The sequence below is a fragment of the Monodon monoceros genome, unplaced genomic scaffold (assembly GCF_005190385.1).
Source record: "Monodon monoceros isolate NGI ecotype Baffin Bay Population unplaced genomic scaffold, NGI_Narwhal_1 Super_Scaffold_10, whole genome shotgun sequence".
Lineage (NCBI taxonomy): Eukaryota > Metazoa > Chordata > Mammalia > Artiodactyla > Monodontidae > Monodon > Monodon monoceros.
The window spans coordinates 56,172,385-56,192,975 of record NW_021703766.1 but is presented as its reverse complement, the minus strand read 5'-3'; positions in this window follow the sequence as shown (position 1 = coordinate 56,192,975).

The following is a 20,591-nucleotide window of genomic DNA, read 5'->3' as shown; positions in this document are numbered from 1 at the left end:
CCAAGCAGAGAGGCCTCAGGAGAAACCAAGACCTTGATCTCGGACATCCAGCCTCCAGAGCCATGAGAGAATAGATTTCTGTTGTTTAAGCTACACCATCTGTGGTGACTTGTTATGGAAGCCCTAAACAATTAGTACAGCGCTTGCATCTGTGTTATGGGAGAGACGTTTATTAAAAAATTTTTTTAAAACTAATGCATCCGATAAACAACCAGAGTGCCTCTGTTGCAGCCAATCTCTTGTGGTAAGACTCCTCTGTTACACTTGGCTGCCCATGTGCAGCGGCCGTCTTCTTGTTGTCCTTTAGACGTGCAAAGCCCCTTCCTACCTCTGGGCCTTTGCTCTCCCCGTTTCTTGCTATACTCGTTCTCTCTGGAGCTTCCCGTGGCTGGATTCTTCCTGACATTAGAGTCTAATCAACACCACATCAGCTTGGGACTTCCCTGGTGGTCTAGTTGTTAAGACTCCACCGCTTCCAGTGCAGGGGGCATGGGCTCCATCCCTGATTGGGGAACTAAGATCCCACATGCTGCGTGGTGCGGCCCACAAAGAAAACAAACACCGCATCAGCTTGCTTTTTGTTCTCTGCGGCATGGGCTCCTATTAGAAATTCCTCTTTTTCGTATTTGCTCCTGTGTGGATGGACTTCTGGTCTGCTGGAGTATGAACCCCATATAGGCAGGGCGTTTTTCCTGCCTTGGTCACCACTGTCCTCCCTGTGCCTGGCTCCATAAATATCAGTTGCGTGAATGAATGAACGAGTGAACGGATGAGTGAAGGGTGAGCATCCCAGAGCACTCCCTGAGTCCCTGGCTGCTACAGGCAGGTCTCTCTGAATTCCTCTAGGCTCACTGTAGGGGGAATTCGAGGGTATCTCTTGAATCAGGGAAGACTCAGACCAGCCCCCTCTCTCACTCCTCCCATCCAATGTACGTTCACCTGACAGGTGAAGGTTAGGTGTGGGCCCAGGTCCACTCCCTGATGTTTTGTCCCCCCGAGGATTCCTCCCCACTTTCTCAGGCCTCTTAGCTGCAGGGGACCTTCATTGGGGAGGGGGCAGGGTGGTTTCTGCTCATTGTTCCAAGTCTCAGCAGAGGGTAATGGGGCTGTATCTCGGCTGAATCTCCCTCACACAGGAGGGCCTGAGGTCTGCAGTCGGACAGTAGGATGCCCAGGAACTTTGCAGAGATAGGAGGAGGATGGGTAGAGGGAGAGCTGGGGCTTGGGCTGAGGCTTCTGGCCTGTGTAAGAAGCATATTCTGACGTTTATAAAGTGAATGTGTAGCATTTTCAGTCCGAAAAGAAAATAATGCACCTCATTTTCTTAAAAGAAAAAAAAAATTGTTTGAATCTTGAAGAACTGCTTATAAAGGTACATCTTGGGGCTTCCCTGGTGGCGCAGTGGTTGAGAGTCCGCCTGCCGATGCAGGATGCAGGGGACGCGGGTTCGTGCCCTGGTCCGGGAAGATCCCACATGCCACGGACCGGCTGGGCCCGTGAGCCATGGCCGCTGAGCCTGCGCGTCCGGAGCCTGTGCTCCGCAACGGGAGAGGCCGCGGCAGTGAGAGGCCTGCGTACCGCGAAAAAAAAAAAAAAGAAAGACACATCTTGGGGGCACACCGACCTCCAGACTGGTTCAACATAGCCATTCCTGTTCATCTTTACACTTTCAACTAAAAACTAGCCAGCGTAGTAATTTCCCCTAAGTGTTTCCAGCTGTGAGATGTCAGTTTCTAGTTTGGTTTCCAGATGCACTATTAGAGTTAATAAACTTTAAACTTGACAGTGTAAAACCTTGAAATACTGCATTGCATTTATGAAGAAAAAAACTAAGTCCATCTTTCCCTCTGCAGCTTTTCTGACGTTTTCTGAAATGGACACACATCTCTCATTATTCTGAGGCTAAAAGTTCTTGTTCAGATTGCTTGGGGCCTGAAAAAGAGCCCTGCTGGCTTTGCTTAGGGTATTTCCTATGTGGGGTAACACAGAACATCAGTCTCTGTGAAATCATTCGTATTTTGTGTTTATCCAAGTGCAGAGATAGTTTCTTGTATGAAGGTGCAAGATAACCAGTGACAGAATGCAGTAAGGTTTACACTATAACTTAAAATTATAAAAGTAAAAATATAATACAAGTTTTCAGATTTTTTCCCCTAAATTACTCAGATTTGATTCATAGCATATATTCTTAGGGGTTTTTTGTTTGTTTTAGTGGATTCATTACAAGGTGTATGAATTGCCAGTGGTGGGGAAATGTAAAGAAATTTCTTTATACTTAAAAGCCCTCGGTTTTCAGAAAATATTTATAAATGAATTTATTACAGAATTATCTAAATCATAGATTACTAGTTAGGCCAATCTTTTGAAAAATGATATATATTTTTACTGTTATTACTCCATAGAAGAAAATTGCCTGATATATTTACATCTCTTGCAGTAAAGCTTTCATCCTTAAATAGCTGTATGTCTATACTCTGAAGACATTTAAAATACATTTTAATGTCTGCAGTAGAGATTGCAGAAGTGAATTCACTTGGTTTTGTTTGTTTGTTTTGAGGCCATGGATTTTAAGAGGTAAATTATTTTGGGCACCATCATAAAAGAAGACTACCACTTGCTACATTATGGCAAAGATGTTAACGTCTGAAAAAGAGATACGTTTTAGAATAAATGAAAGAACATCATTGTGATTCTGGGCACTGATCTTTTGATGAAATTTTTTGTTGTTGTTTTTTTGACAAAATTCTTGTGTAAGTTTTGATACTGTAAAGTTCTGCATTGTGTATGTGTTCATTGTAGCAATGTAATCAATTACGCAGTCTCAAAAAGTATTTGTTGTTTATCTGACATTCAAATTTAACTAGCATCCTGTAGTTTTATTTGCTAAATCTGGCAACCTTAAATATTGGTAACAGCAACAATAATGATAATAATGACCACAAATGTTTGTTAAATGCTTACTGAGTACCCGGCCACCTAACGATCTGGGACATGTTTATGCTATAATTAAGTTTAAAAAAGAGAGAGAGAGAGAGAGACAGGAAGGCAAACAGTATAAAAACATTATGACCCCAGTTTTTCAGAGGCAAAATTTATTCCTTCATTCATCTACTCATTCAGCCATTATCTATTGATGCTCTAGTAAGCATCAGGTGGTAGAGTGAGCTTTGACCACATAGCACCCAAAATCACACAGCAATGCCCTAGACAAGAAAAAAAGAAGTAGAAAATGTTCAGAAAAGAAAAAAAAGAGGAGGAGGAGGAGAAGAAGGTCTCATTTATTCTAAGGTATATTTTTCAGATTTTAACATTTTTGCCATAATTTAGTAGACAGCATTTTTCTTTTATAATGGTGCCTGTGATAATTTGCACCTTAAAATCCATAGCCTCAAAAAAATAAAAACAACAGTTGAATGAGATCTTTAATATAAACATTTGATTAATTCAAATAGATATCTTACTGTTAGGACGACAAAAGCCAGGGCATTTTAGACCGGATTTTTTCAAGATAAAAGGCGGCAAAAATAAAGACTACACAGAAAGACCTGATCAGGGTGACTAGAGGGAGGCCTCTCAGAGAAAGAAAGCTCGAGAAACACTGGTGAAAAATGGAATCCCAGGAAACAATTTGCAAAACAGATGGCTAGCATTTAAATAGCCTATGGTTTGCAAATGGTTGGGTCTCCAGGACACTGACCACCTTGTGCTGTGTCCATGGCAACCCTTCTCTTCCTCAGTTACAAGGTAATAAGTATGGAATTTGGAATTCGGCTTGGCTTTAGGGGGGCGGTGTGGGGATTGTAGGAAAGAGCCATGGGCTGAGGGTCTGCAGAGCTGAGTTTGGGCTCTCATCACAAAATGCCATGGGCTGGGTGACATTTATTTCTCACAGTTCTGGAGGCTGGGAAGTCCTGGGTCAGGTACCAGCCTGGTTGGGCTCTGGGAAAACTCTATTTTACTCCCCTCTCCCAGTGTCCTCACCTGATGGAGAGAGAAATCATCTCTCCAGTGTCTCTTCTTAGAAGGGCACTAATCTCATCACGAGGGCTCCACCCACATGACCTCATCACCTCCACAAAGCCCACCTCCAAACACCATCCCACTGGGAATTAGGGCTTCAACATGTGGATTTGGGGGAACACAAGCATTCAGTCCACAGCAAGCCCTTAGCCTGCTTGATAAATGTTAACACTTGACTGATGGTTTTGAGTTTCACTAAGATGGAAACTGAACCAAGAAAAGACTCAATAAATGCAGATCTCACTGATTCCAACTTTCAGTTTACTGCAAAGGGGCTTAAATGGGCAGTAGGAATGTGGGGAACTCCCCACCATATGCTTTGTGGCTCAGCCATTCATTATTTCAACAAATATTTAAGGAAGGCACACTGTGTGCCACGTCAGGGTTCACAACGGACTCCAAAGACTGGAAAATTCCGGTTCGCTGGGCTCCCCGGGCCCCTTCCTCAGCCCCTCCCCTTCTCCTCGTGGCTGCAGTTTCCATGGTGATGGTCTGAGCCTCTCTCTGTTGCTAAGGGCAGATCAGCAATCTTGGGAGGGAGCAGGTCACACCGGTGGATGAATCTCATTGAGAGGTGGCGGTGGGCCTCAGGGGAGCGGGGCGGGGAACAGGCTGCTGCAACCACCTTTAGGTGCTTTTGAATGGGGGTCTGCGGAAGAACAAAAACGCTCATGTGAGGGGGTCTGCAGCAGAACAAAAACGTGCATGTGAGAGTTTCTGCAGAGTCGGTTAGAACGCATGAGTCTCCCGCAGTCCTCCAGCCGTAACAGCGTTATCCGCCCTCAGAATTCATCAGGTGGTTCAATAGATAGCCATCGAGCTCTTTTGCACGCCAAGCCCTTGTCTTTGGGCAGAGAATAAATGTCAGACTAACAGGCCGCTAGCCTGTGCTTTGTCCCTGCAGGAGAAATGTTCATTCATCCCCAACGTCAGGTCCTTTATTGAACAAGAATGATGTGCATCTTCCAGGAGACAGGTAGCATCCTAGACTTTGGGGAAACGGCAGGGAGGAAGAGGGGCCAAACCTCTGCATTTTGAGGGCTGCACTGGTGCAAGGGAGACGCACAATGAACGGAAGTATTAATATAACATCAAAGGTTGACAAGAGCTACCATATGACCCAGCAATCCCACTCCTGGGCATATACCCGGAGAAAACCATAATTCGAAAAGATACATGCACCCTGCTGTTCACTGCAGCGTTATTTACAATAGGCAGGATGTGGAAGCAACCTAAGTGTCCATCGACAGATGAATGGGTAAAGAAGATGTGGTACATATATACAATGGAATATTACTCAGCTATAAAAAAGAACAAAATAATGCCATTTGCAGCAACATGGGTGGACCTAGAGATTGTCATACTGAGTGAAGTAAGTCAGACAGAGAAAGACAAATATCATATGATATTGCTTATATGTGGAATCTAAAGAAAAGGGTACAAATGAACTTATTTACATAATAGAAGTAGAGTCATGGATGTAGAAAACAAACTTATGGTTACCAGGGGGTGGGGGGAGAGGGATAAATTGAGAGATTGGGATTGACATATATGCAGTACTATATATGAAATAGATAACTAATAAGAACCTACTGTATAGCACAGGGAACTCTGCTCAATATTCTGTAATGACCTATATGGGAAAGAATCTAAAAAAGAGTGGATATATGTATATGTGTAACTGAGTCACTTTGCTGTACACCTGAAACAAACACAACTTTGTAAATCAACTATACTACCATAAAAATTTTAAAAAAGGCTGACGAGATCTCTGAAGGGAAGAGCTGTTTTAGATGCATGCTAAGGAAGTGGTAACATCTGAGCAGAAAGCTGAATAAGGTCAAGGAAACATGGGACTCTTTAAAAGTAGAGAGATGTAGGCAGAGGGAATGGTAAGTGCAAAGGTCCTGCGGCAGGAACATGCAAGGCATGTGCAAGGAACTCCATGGCAGCCAGCGAGGGACACAGAGTGTTAGGAGGCGAGGTCCACATGGCAGGCAGCTTATGCAAAGCCTCATGAGACACTGGGCTTTCTTAATCAATGATGACTATTGATTCTAACTGGGTTCCTACTAGGAGTCAGGCCCTGAGCTAGGTGCACCAAAACAGACAAGCTCCCTGCTTTCACGGAGCTCATGGTTATTAGGAGATTATGGATATCAATCAGATCATCAAAAGATAAACGCCTTTCTTTTTTTAAATTAATTTTTATTGGAGTATAGTTGCTTTACAATATTGTGTTAGTTGCTGCTATACAGCAAAGTGAATCAGCCAGACACATACATATATCCCCTTTTTTGGATTTCCTTCCCATTTAGGTCACCACAGAGTATTGAGTAGAGTTCCCTGTGCTATACAGTAGGTTCTCATTAGTTATCTATTTTATACATAGTACCAATAGTGTATATATGTCAATCCCAATCTCCCAATTCATCCTGCCACCACCCCCTTCCCCCCCTTGGTGTCCATACGTTTGTTCTCTACGTCTATGTCTCTATTTCTGCTTTGCAAATAAGTTCATCTGCACCATTTTTCTAGATTCCACGTATATGCGTTAATATACGATATTTGTTTTTCTCTTCCTGACTCACTTCACTCTGTATGACAGACTCTAGGTCCATCCACATTTCTACAAATGACACAATTTCGTTCCTTGATAAATGCTTTTCAGGAACATCAAATAAGCATTCAGTACCTTCTCCCTGCTTGTGGTCTCCATCCGGGGTGGGCATCCCCAGATAAATAAGCCAGTCATGGATGATGGGTGATGGGGGTGGAAGCAGACACAGTGAACATACTTTGTGGGGGGATGGTGTTGCCATCTCCTGAGCTGAAGGAGGCTCCATGGCTTCAGAGCAATGAGTGGACAGAAATGGACAATTACTGTATCTAAAATCAGCTGGGTCCTTATGATGTACCGGGTACTGTTGTAAATTCTTCACAAGAAATTCAACAAGCCTATAGGGTGGATAACATTATTATCCCTCATTTGGACGTGCAGAAACTGAGGCACAGAGAGGCTGAGCAGTCTGTCCAACATTATACCACTAGAAGGGGCAGGGTTTTGTTTTGTTTTGTTTTTTTAGTTTTATTGAAGTATAGTTGATTTACAATGTTGTGTTAATTTCTGCTGTACAGCAAAGTGACTCATTTATACATATATATGTTCTTTTCCATTATGGTTTATCCCAGGATACTGAATATAGTTCCCTGTGCTATACAATAGGCCCTTGCTGTTTATCCATCCTATATGTAATAGTTTGAATCTGCTAACCCCAAACTCCCAACCCTTCCCTCCTCCAACCCCCTTCCCCCTTGGTAACCACAAGTCTGTTCTCTTTGTCTGTGAGTCTGTTTCTGTTTCATAGATAGGGTCTTTGGGTCGTATTTTAGATTCTACATGTAAGTGATATCATATGGTATTTGTTTTTCTCTTTCCAACTTTCCTCACTTAGTATGACAACCTCTAGGTTCATCCAGGTTGTTGCAGATGGCATTATTTCCTTCTTTTTATGGCTGAGTACTATTCCACTGTGTGTATATGTGTGTGTGTGTGTGTGTGTGTGTATATATATATATATATATGTAAAACACATCTAGAACGGGCAGGGTTTAATGGAAGCCATCTGGCCTCCATGGCCCATGCTTTTCACCTCGTCAGGATGCTCCCGTCAACCACGTTTTAGTCCAGAACTAGAAAGCCGTGTCTACAGGGCCTGCACACAAGTTGGCACAGACCCCAGTGTTAGAAGTCTATGTGCTAAGATGATGAGGGGTTGCTTCTCCAAAGAAAGCAACTGGGGTGTGTGGGGGAGGAATACATGGTGTTGGAGGAAAAATAACCTTGATAAGTGGAACCTTCATTTTTATTTTTAAAAAATATGTTATTTATTTCTTTGGTTGCGCCGGTCTTAGTGGCGGCAGGCGGGCTCCTTAGTTACAGCATACGTGTGGCATCTAGTTCCCTGACCAGGGATCGAACCCGGTCCCGCTGCACTGGGGAGCACGGAGTCTTAACCACTGCATCACCAGGGAAGTCCCGGAACCTTCGTTTTTAAGGAAAGTTCTCCAAAGTCACCCCATAACCACCTATTTACCAAATGCTAGTTTATCAGATGCTGGGCCGTGTGTTTGACGCCATGTTTTCATTATCCTACAAGGTAGGACTGATTAACATGCTGACTTTACAAATAAGAAGTTCGACTAGGAAAGGCTCAGAGAGACGGAAATACCTGCCAAGGACGCACATTTTTATATCCGTTTTTAAAATTATGGAAAATGCATAGAACATACAATTTACCATCTTATCCACTTTTAAGCACGCAGTTCAGTGGCATTAAGTACATTTACAGTGTTGTGCATCCACCAGCACCACCCATCCACAGAGCTCTTTTCATCTTGCCAAACTGAAACTCTGTCTGTGTTAGACAAAAACTCCCCACCCCCTCCCCCAGCCCCTGGCACCCACCATTCTACTTTCTGTCTGTGAATTTGACTACACCAGGGACCTCATGTAAGTGGAATCATGCAGTATTGGCCCTTTTGTGACTGGTTTATTTCATGCAGCATAATGTCCTCAAGGTTCACCTTTAATGTGGCACAAGTGAGAATTTCCTTCCTTTTTGAGCTGAATAAATATTCTATTGCACGTATATACCACACTTTGTGTATCCATCCATCTACTGATGGACACTTGGGTTGCCTACACCTTTTGGATACTGTGACTAGTGCTGCTATGAGCATGGATGCCCACATATCTCTTTGAGTCCCTGCTTTCAATTCTTTTGGGTACATATACCCAGAGGTGGAATTGCTGGATCATATGGTCATTCTATGTTTAATTTTTTGAGGATTCTCCGTACTGTTTTCCACGACAGCGACACCATTTTACATTCCCATCGGCAGTGCTCAAGAGAAGAACACACATTTTTATTTATTCACAAATAATGAATGTGAAACTACAGAACTCCAGGCTGGGATTTTAAATGTAAACCCGGTCTGATACAAGATTCTGGAATATTCCATCCTCTGCTGATTATCAGCTACCTCCACTTCCACCTTTTAACAGTAGTTTCCATGGCAACAGATTGAATATTGGCTGTGGCCAGGGACATAAACATTCAGTGTCCTCACTATATTTTCATCCGTTCTTTCACTTATTCGTTCAACAAATATTTATTGGGTATCTGCTCTGGTAAGTCAATGTGCCAGGCCCTGGTGAGAAAAACTGACATGATGTTGGAGGACAGCAGAACAGGCCACCCCAAAGTATGACCGTAGGAGTTCAGGTTATGCCACCCCCAATAATGGGACTTTGGTGTATTAGTTCACTGAGCTGCAGGCACTTGAAAACAGCAAATGCAGAGACAAGCTTTCTCTGAACTCCCTTATCTGCCTAAAGACGGATCCTCCAAAGATAACTCACTTGTCAGAAATCCCCTCCCGGACGTTTCATCAACCAGGAAAGACTACTTCTTATCACAAAGAGGAGACTCGACACAGACACCACACCCAGACGAACATTGTCACAAACTATCTTGTCATACTGCTTGTCTATTCTTCTAAGGGCCCATTCACCTTTCCTGAAAATCATTCACTCCGTCCAGCCCCACTTCTCCGATTAAGATGGTATTTAAGCCCCAATTCTAGGCCACCTCAGGGAGTTATTCATTTTCCCCTGGGTATCTCCCATGTTAATAAACTTCTGTTTTTCTGTTGTTAATCTTTTATTACAGGGGTCTTTAATTCAAGAACTTAAAGGGTAGAGAGAAAATTATTTTCCTCCCTTATTTTTTTTTTCTTGTAGAGATTAGGGTCTGCTTGGAGAGGCTTCCATCTGGTAATTCATCCTACAAATATTCACTGTGGGTCCACCCTGAGCAGGACACTATGTTAGAAGAGAGAGAGACACACAGCCCCTCCAGGAGATGATGGGGTGGGTGGCGGTCAATCCTCAACAGATAAGCAGTGCCTCACCAGTGACACAAGGACTGTTTATTCTTCATAAAAATGCATCTATGGAATGTCCTACATCTTTTTAAAAAAATAAATTTATTTTTTTTTTAATTTACTTTTATTTTTGGCTGTGTTGGATCTTCGTTGCTGCGCGCGGGCTTTCTCTAGTTGTGGCGAGTTGGGGCTACTCTTTGTCGCAGTGTGCAGACTTCTCATTGCGGTGGCTTCTCTTGCTGCGGAGCACAGGCTCTAGGAGCGCAGGCTTCAGTAGTTGTGGCACGGGGGCTCAGTAGTTGTGGCTCACGGGCTGTAGAGCGCAGGCTCCATCGTTGTGGTGCACAGGCTTAGTTGCTCCGTGGCATGTGGGATCTTCCCGGACCAGGGCTCAAACCCGTGTCCCCTGCATTGGCAGGTGGATTCTTAACCTCTGTGCCACCAGGGAAGCCCCTGGAATGTCATACCTCTTGATTGTGGGGTTGATCACACACTTGCGTACATTTGTCAAAACCCATTGGTTGCACGCTGGCAATGGCTGCATTTTGTTATATGTAACTAATACAACAGTTAAGTTGTCTTTTTTTTAATGCATTTTTTGGGGACTTCCCTGGTGATCCAGTGGTTAAGACTCTGCGCTTCCACTGCAGGCGGCACGGGTTGGATCCCTGGTCTGGGAAATAAGATTATTTTGGCGTGGCCAAAAATAAATAAATAAAATTAAAAAAAATAATAACTAAAGTTTAAAGAAATAAAATAAATGCATTTTGGGACAGTGTCAAAATTTTACTGTTTGGGTCTCCATGGACTCTGAAAGAAATCACACGTTTCAGAAAGCTCCTGATGTAAGCACTGTCTTCTGGCGACGAGGGTCTGTGTGCCCCGCAGCCAGAAGCAGACGGATATTGACACAGAGGGTGGGTTACCGTGTGAGATAAATAGTAATATTATGATGTCAGGGGAAGCAAGGCTTTGGGGTGAAAAAAATAGAGAGGGAAAGGGAGGGGCTGCTCTGGTTTAGCTCTGGTGGTCATAGGCAGTGATGTTGGAGCAAAGACCCACGTGAAGGGGGGACCAAATTATGGGAAAATCTCAGGAAGACCAGAGTAAAGGTCTCAGCAGGTGAGGGCGTGGGTGGGTGTTGGGGGCTGTTCTCACTGGTACCCAGGGGAGGTTTGATTTATGTGGGTCACTGAGTGACTACGGAGAGCCTAATGCCATTGAAAGATTTTTATCACTTACATTCCCTAAAGGAAGCGGCGAGCCACTCAGGGCCCCAGGGGAGGCCCCAGGGGCCAGGAGACAGAAGGCAGGAAGGAGGGGAAAGTCTAGCCAGATCTTTCACTGGGGTTTCCACGGGAAAGGCAAAGCAGGAGAGGATGAACAGCTTACGTTGGCTAGTTTGAATAATTCCTCAGGCTTTGGGCTGCAGGGGGTGGTCTCTAGTGCCTGGTACCCAGCCCTGGGATGATTCAGGTCAGGAAACAGGGGCTTGGTGTGTGAGAGTCAGGTGAAGATGGTTGGGGCTATGGGCTTTGGATTTGTTGGTCTGCACATGAAAGATGTTTGTAGGCGAGATGTTATTATCTTTAGGGCTTAGGCAGCCCTTCAAGGGGCAGTCTCCCCCGGGGTCTGTGAGCAACTCCCCCCGCCCCCCCCGCCCCGAGATGTCAAAGCAGCATAAGATACAGAAAATAAAAAACATAGTTAATATGGGGGGGCAGATGGGTCAGTGGATGGATGCATGAATTCAAACGCTGACTATATAGATTTCCACTCCCACAATGAGAAGATTTTCGAAGTACAAGTAGAAATGAGGTATGTGACGCCCCTCCCTCTACCACCCACTAGGTGACCCCTCAAGATACAGTTATCTCTTCATTCACAAACATTTATTAAGTTCCTATTACTTGCTGGACCACCACCATTATTAAACCACACAGAATCTTTAGCCAAATCATGGAAACTTCCAGTCTCTGAGGCTCCCCAGCTCCAGCTGCAGTTTCCATGGCAACAGCCTCAGCCAGTCACTGTCCAAGAAGCACAGACTGGATGATCAAACTTCCAGCCAGGGTTGGGGAGGGGGGATGGGAGAATTATCATAAACTCTCCAGGCTGCTGGCTGGACAGCAGTGGTCCAGTTAAGTCCTTTATGCACATTAAAATGAAAAAGAGTGCTGCAGACAGTGGGGGAAACGGGGGTCGGGGTGGGGGAGGAGGAATGGCCGCTCAGTCTGGCTCAGCAGACCTTTTTTTTTTTTTTAAAGATTTTTCTGATGTGGACCATTTAAAAAGTCTTTACTGAATTTGTTAACAATATTACTTCTATTTTATGTTTTGGTTTTTTTGGCCGCAAGGCATGTGGGATCTTAGTTCCCCAACCAGGGGTTGAACCCGAACCCTCTGCACTGGAAGGCGAAGTCTTAACCACTGGACCGCCAGGGAACTCCCTCTGCAGACTTTTTTTTTTTTTTTTTTTTTTCCCTTGCGGTAAGCGGGCTCTCACTGCTGTGGCCTCTCCCGTTGCGGAGCACAGGCTCCGGACGCGCAGGCTCAGTGGCCATGGCTCACGGGCCCAGCCGCTCCACGGCATGTGGGATCCTCCCGGACCGGAGCACGAACCCGTGTCTCTTGCATCTGCAGGCGGACTCTCAACCACTGCACCACCAGGGAAGCCCTGCAGACTTTTTGAAGGAATTGCTAATCTACCGCAAGCCCCAGCAGTATGAACGTTACCTGTCCTCATCACTCACTCATTGAGTCAGTCAACAAACACCACCTGAGTCCCACTGTGTGCCAGGCACTGTCCTAGACATAGGGACCAAAAAGGGAAGTAAAAACAGGCACCAAATGGACTCCCCCCTGGGTCTTAGGCAATCAGAAGATTCATTCATTCTATTGCTTCCCAACATTCATTTGTTCCTTCAACAAGTACTGAGGGTATCCACAATGGGCTAGGTGCTGTGCTACACATGGGATTTGGGTGAGAACAGGACAAAGACCATGCCCTTCCAGAGGCTTCACTCCAGTGGGGGAAACAGGGAAAAAGTCAGTGGGTGGGAAAGATTAGGAACAAAACGAAGGTGGGAGAATTGGGAGGGGGAAGAACGTGGCGGCAGGGGAGCAGGTTGTTTGCAGTTAAGGGATGAGGGAGGATCTAATATCTGAGCAGACGTGAAATAAGAGGATGAGCCACATCACCCTCCGAGGTGGTGTGATTCCATTTACCTGACAATATGCAGAAGGCAAAATTATAGGGACAGGATATGGATCAGCAGTGGTGAGAGGAGGGTGTTTAGCTGCCGAGGGGCGCAAGGGAATTTCTGAAGGTGGTGAATTAATTGCGGGGGTGGTTAGAGGACTGTGTGCGTTTGTCAAAACTTGTAGAACTCTACATGGAGAAGAGTGAATTCAACTGTACGTAATGTGAAGTGAGTATAATTTTAAAAAATGTCTCTGAACGTGAAGGATCTTTGCTGGAGGAAAATAATTAGTTGCTTGAGTCTTGGCAGACTGTGCTGGAAACCACACTTCTTGTGGAAACATCGGTGCTTGTAATCTGTTCCCACCGTTCATTTTTCCAGCACACACTGAAGGAGCCCTACTGTGTGCCAAGCTCCCATCTCCACGTGAGCAGGACATGGTGGGCAAGAGTCACAAACTCTGCCTGCAAGGAACTCGGAGTCTATCCAATTCATCTTTCTTCATTCAAATATTTCCTACAAGGAACTCGGAGTCTATCCAATTCATCTTTCTTCATTCAAATATTTCCTAAGTGCCTAACAGGGGCCAGGCACGGTGATAGGCATTAGTGAAAGAATAGAGAACAAGAAAGACTGTCTCCCTACTCCCATAGGGCTTACATTCTAGTGGGTGAGATGGACAACAAACAAAAACACACTGCAATGTTGGTTGGTGATGATGGCCGTGAGGAATAATAAAGAAAACTAAGGGGATAGAACTCAAATGGGAGTGAGCTATTTTTGATCAGATGGCCAAGGAGTACCTCTGGGGTGGTGATATTTGAACAGGATGGAAGGAAGGAAGGAAGGAAGGAAGGGAGGGAGGGAGGGAGGGAGGGAGACAAAGGAATATCAGAGTGGAAAAGCATTCCAGGCAAGAGAACAGAAAACAGACGCTCTGAGTCAGGAGCATGCTTGCACAGCTCAGGGACAGCAAGGAGGCCAGTGTGGCTGAAGTGAAAGGAGCAGAAGGGTGAAAATGGGTAGATAATGGTAGAAAAGGGGCCCAGGTAACCAGGAGCCCACCTACCCATGATAACGGGGGTTGATGTTTAATTAATCCAAGATCTTTCTCCTTTTGGGTGAGATAATGCTCGGGCTTGTACTCTACACAGTTTCCTAGAGTTTCCCTCTGGGGTCAGCTCCAATGTGTTCTTTCGTAGCTCGAGCACCCTGCAGCCTCTGTTAGCTGCCTTCCCCTCCTCGTCGCTCTTCCCAACTCCCCTGCCAGTATTTCCCGGCACCATCACCTAAATAAACCACCTGCACGTAAAACCACGTGTCAGGGCCTACTTTGGGGGAGACCCAAACTAAGACAGGTGTCCTCCAACACAAAAGGTGTCTCCAGATCAGCGCTGCATCTGGATACTTTTATCCACGATCCCAGCTCAGGAGAGGGTGCCATCTTTTGCCCAACTGCACAGGGATGAAACCAGGGCATCAATGTTGCCTTCTCCCCCACACCCCTGCAAACACAACCAAGTCCTAAAGTTTCCTCCTGTAAGAGAGCTGCTAAATCAGGCCACATTGCCCATCTTTTCACCTCCTCTGTTGGCTTTCCTCTCTTCCTACATGTTCTCAAAGGAAAACTTGACCATTTTGCTCCCTGAAAAAAAAAAAAATCCATGGATTCCCTATGGTCACGGAGTAAGGATCGCTCTGCACCATATCCGACAGGCGATGGTGGCCACCAAATTTCAGTGCGGATGAAATTCAGAGATGACTCCAGAGATGTGGCATATGGACCACACCCTGAAGACGCGATGGTATTCCTTTCACAGTGATGACGCAATCCTGCCTTTTACAGACACCGAGTGGTACCTGTGCACGGCTGTGTACATACGTGCAAATTCAGTTGCGATGTGACCCAGTGAAATCCTTCTGGCTGCTTCAGAGTTACATGTGGGATGCAGCTCAGGTGTTCAGTTCAATAAACATTAATTGAGCACTTCCTATGTGCCAGGCACAATGATAGGTGCTCACAACCACGGGCTGTTGCCTTTAACAATCAGTGGGACAAGACTGGGAGCCCTAGAATTAGAAGGACATTTATTTAAGTCTGTTTAAGAGGTGCTATCTGCCACAAAGACTGTTAACTTGATGCCTTTTTATATAGTGGAAATGGGTGTCTCCAAATCATTAGCCATGTTGAGCTGCTTCCAAGAAAACCATTAAATCCTTTTATTTATATATTTATTTATTCATTTACTTGAATTTTATTATTTTTTTATACAGCAGGTTCTTATTAGTTATCCGTTTTATACATATTAGTGTATATATGTCAATCCCAATCTCCCAGTTCATCCCACCCCCCCCAGCCACTTTCCCCCCTTTGTGTCCATACGTTTGTTCTCTACATCTTTGGCTCTATTTCTGCCCTGCAAACCGGTTCATCTGTACCATTTTTCTAGGTTCCACATATATGCATTAATATATGATATTTGTTTTTCTCTTTCTGACTTACTTCACTCTGTAGGACAGTCTCTAGATCCATCCACATCCCTAAAAATGACCCAATTTCGTTCCTTTCTATGGCTGAGTAATATTCCATTGTATATATGTACCACATCTTCTTTATCCATTCGTCTGTCATTGGGCATTTAGGTTGCTTCCATGTCCTGGCTATTGTAAATGACGCTGCAATGAACATTGGGGTGCATGACTCTTTTTGAATTATGGTTTTCTCAGGGTATATGCCCAGTAGTGGGATTGCTGGGTCATATGGTAGTTCTATTTTTAGTTTTCTAAGGAACCTGTTCTCCACAGCGGCTGTATCACCATTAAATCCTTTTGATCGATGGCAAAGTGTGTAGAGCTCGGGCTCCATTGGGCATTTAGCTCATGAATTAGGAGAACATTTGGAGGTGGAGGTTGACCAGCCGACACCTTGACTGCAGCTGACGAGACCCACAGAAGCCGAGATAATAAGTGTAGTTACCAGCCTCTCCGTTTGTGATCATTTGTTACACAGCAAAAGATAACCAATACATCAGTTGACTGAGTGGATGAACAATTCCTTTAAAGAGAGGTGCTTTTTTGGTCCACAGCTGGGGTCACCGTTAGATAAGTGAACTGAAACAATTTGCCAAAAACTGCACTTGACTCGAATTTCAGTGGCACAAAATCTGTTTTTAGAAGCCAACGTGCTCAGGAGGAGAGGGGTCATGATTTCATTCCTTTTCTAAAGACTTTTCTCAAAGAAAATCAACTCCAGAGACTCTGTCTTAAATGAGAATCTATTTCACAAGTTCCCTAGGCAAGGGGCGCTCTGAGGAGAACCCACGGAGAAAACCACCTCATACAGCATCGAGGCCTGGGCTGAACACTGCCGTGTGCATTACCTCTGCAAGCCCTTCTCTTCTGAGGAAGGAAGGGAAACTGTTTTATTGGGGACAAAGACCCATATTTTTATTCATTCGTTTATTGCAAAGCAAGCATACAGTGTGAGTTCAGAGCCTGGAAAATCCCAGCCTCCAAGGCTCTCTCTGCTCCTTCACAGACCGCTCCCCTTCTCCATGCTAGGCGCAGTTTCCATGGCGACAGCCTAAAGTCGGGGCGGGGGGGCGCGGGGGGCGCTTCTGATGCAGAAACCCCATAAAGGCTTCAGAGGGGAAATACAGCTACTGACATCAAATCTTCTAACCGACCAGGATGGGGTGTGGAGAAGACCCTTTTTTTTTTTTTTTGTGGTACCCAGGCCTCTCACTGTTGTGGCCCTTCCTGTTCCGGGGCACAGGCTCCGGACGCACAGGCTCAGCGGCCATGGCTCACGGGCCCAGCCGCTCCGCGGCATGTGGGATATTCCCGGACCGGGGCACGAACCGGCGTCCCCTGCATCGGCAGGCGGACTCTCAACCACCGCGCCACCAGGGAAGCCCTGGAGAAGACTCTTAAAGCTGCAGGCATCTCGCCAGAAGTTCAAGCACATTTAAAAGAAAAAACAATTTATTGTGGTAAATATGCATACAAAATTTATCGTTTTAACCATTTTTATGTATATGGACTTGTACGATTGAGTATAAATTCACATTGTTGTGAAACCATCACCACCATCCATCTCCAGGACTTTTCCATCTTCCCAAACAGAAATTCTATACTCATTCCATATTAACTCCCTACTCTCCCCTTCCCCAGCCCCGGACAGCCACTGTTCTGTCCCTATAACTGTCACTCATCTAGGTACGTCATATAAATGGAATTATATGATGTTTGCCCTTCTGTGACTTGCTTATTTCACTTAGCATAAGTCTTCAGCGTTTGTAGCATGCATCAGGATTCCCTCCCGTTTTAAGGCTGAGTGATATTCCATCATATGGACACACTGTATGTCACTTATCCATTTATCCTCAATAAATACATGGGTTGCTTCCATGTCTTGGCTATTGTGAATAATCCTGCTGTGAACATGGGTGTACAAATACCTCTTTGAGACCCTGCTTTCAATTCTTTGGGCATATATCCTGAACGGGCATTGCTGGATCATACGGTAATTCTACGCTTAATTTTTTCGAGGAAACTCCACACTGTTTTCTACAGCAGCTGTGCCATTTTACATCCCCGCCAGTAATCGTGCATCTTTTATGCCCTTCGAATTGCTTCCTGCTTCTTTGCAGATGGGCAGAAGGATGGCTCTGGGGTTTCTGCAGACTTTCAGTTTTTAGTCGAGCAGCAGCTGCAGGTGCCAGTGGCATAAGTATCATCTGTCTCCCACCATCCATTCTTCATTTGTTTAATCATTTGTTTATACGCTCATCCCCTCACAGTACTTACTGAGTGTCTACAATGTGCTAGGCACTGGAAGTAAAGCGATGAGAAAAAAAAGGACCCAGTCTCCATGTTCATGGAACTTAGAACACACTAATTCAGTCATTTATTCCATAATTTCCTCCCAAGGGTCCACTCTGTGCCTGGTACTGTGCTGAGGGCCGGAGGATGGGGTGGTAAGCAAACCACACCATCTCTCAAGGTGATTACAGGTGTGTTGTGGGTTAGACATTAATTACACAAACCACGTCCCAACAGCAGCAAACATGGCATCTCCTTAGTGATGCCAGACCATGGGGAAATGGTGCAAAAGAATAACCAAGCACCAGTTCCTGGTTTCATGGAGCTTACCTTCAATAAGGGGGGGGGGGACTTAAAATAGAGAAACAATTCTGTCAGGATGCATCTGGTTCCAAGAGACAAGAAATGCAATTCAGTTTGGCTTAAACAGTGAAAGAAATGTATCAGATGTACAGACTGAAAATGCCAGCAAGAGAGCAGGCTTTGTGCAGTTTTGCATTGATGGCCACTATTTAAAAAAAAATTTTTATCGGTGTATAGTTGATTTACAATGTTGTGTTAGTTCCTGCTGTACAGCAAAGTGAGTCAGTTATACATATACATATATCCACTCTTTTTTAGATGCTTTTCCCATATAACTCACTACAGAGTATTGAGTAGGGTTCTCTGTGCTATACCTTATTATATATTAATATAATATATATATTATATATATATATAATAAGAGATATTATATATCCCTTATTAGCTGTTTATTTTATATATAGTATTGTGTATACATCAATCCCAGTCTCCCAATTGATGGTCACTGTTTATTAAGGTTTGTAATAACCATGTTTTCTAGTTTTTAAATTTGATCCTTTACCACTATTTACAGTAGACAAGACATGGAAACAACCTAAATGTCCATCAACAGATGAATGGATAAAGAAGACGTGGTTTATATATACAATGGAATATTACTCAGCCATAAAAAAGAATGAAATAATGTCATTTGCAGCAACATGGATGGACCTAAGGATTATCATACCACGTGAAGTAAGTCAGAAAGAGAAAGACAAATACCCATACGGTATCACTTATATGTGGAGTCTCAAATATGACACAGATGGGGCTTCCCTGGTGGAGCAGTGGTTGAGAGTCCGCCTGCCGATGCAGGGGACACGGGTTCGTGCCCCCGTCCAGGAAGATCCCACATGCCGCGGAGCAGCTGGGCCCGTGAGCCATGGCCTCTGAGCCTGCACGTCCGGAGCCTGTGCTCCGCAACGGAAGAGGCCACAGCAGTGAGAGGCCCGCGTACCGCAAAATAAATAAATAAAATAAAATATGACACAGATGAACCTATGTATGAAACAGAAACAGAATCATGGACACAGAGAACAGACTGGTGGTTGCCAAGGAGAAGTGGGGGTAGAGGAGGGAAGGACTGGGAGTTTGGGATTAGCAGATGTAAAGTATTACATATAGGATGGATAAACAACAAGGTCTTACTGTATAGCACAGGGAACTATATTCAATATCCTGTAATAAAGCATAATGAAAAAGAATAAGAACTTTATATTTAGCTAATAGGCATATCTAATATTTTAATTTTTCTAAGACTTTCCATTAATAATGAAAGAGAGGGGAATCCCAGTACACACTACATTTAAAAATAAGTTAACTCTATATTGGTGAAAAACAGATTATTAAAAATAATAGGTACTACTTCAATAAAAAGCAACTTCTTCAAAGTTTTTTTTTTTTTTAAATAATAAATTTGATGCTTTGACATCTTGAGACCCTGCTGATACTGGAGAAACTGCCCCTCCCAGGGCTGGTTAATGGCTTGAGATAGGAAATAACTGACCTGGGAGTGTGGTCTTCACATGTAAACCAAATCATCCTGCGCACCTCCAAGCACCTCCTCTATGGGGCTCTTACACTCTGGACAGGTATCAGACAACCAGAGACAGCGTCTGTCTCTAGATCCCACTGAAATTATTCACACTAGCCTATTCCAAGCCTTCTTTCCCTGCCTCACCCATTCCTTCCCCAGGGAAAGCACCATAAAGGCTCTTGCCCACATCTGTGCACCCTCTTCACCTCCTGATTGAACATGGTGCTTCCCCATGTGGCCCTGCATGGTGTGGCATGCCCATTTCTCTTGAGATCTGTGAACTATAAACTGTCTTTTCAACGATATGTGTCTCCCGATCTGTTGACACTCCCATTTCTGAATAATAATAAAACCTATATTTTAAAAACAGAGCTCTACTCTGGTCTCTTTCCCCTGGGACCCCAATCCTGTCTTCTTCCCAGCTTTGTCTTCTCAGGACTGTAGTCCTTCTTTAAAAGGGAACTTAGGGAAAAAAAGGGAACTTGGGGTTCAGAGAGGGAGAGATGTTTGGGCATTTCTCCCAGACCCGTCAGCTGGGACTTTGTTATTCTTCCCTTCTTCCAGCCACACAGTGGTTATACTTGGCTTCCCCTCCCTCTAAAACACGTCTGCTCATCCAAATAATTTTAAATATAATCCTGGTCTCAAGGAAGGGACCAGCATATTCCCTGACTCTCTGCTTTCCACAGCATCAGCCTGGAACATTGCTATACCGC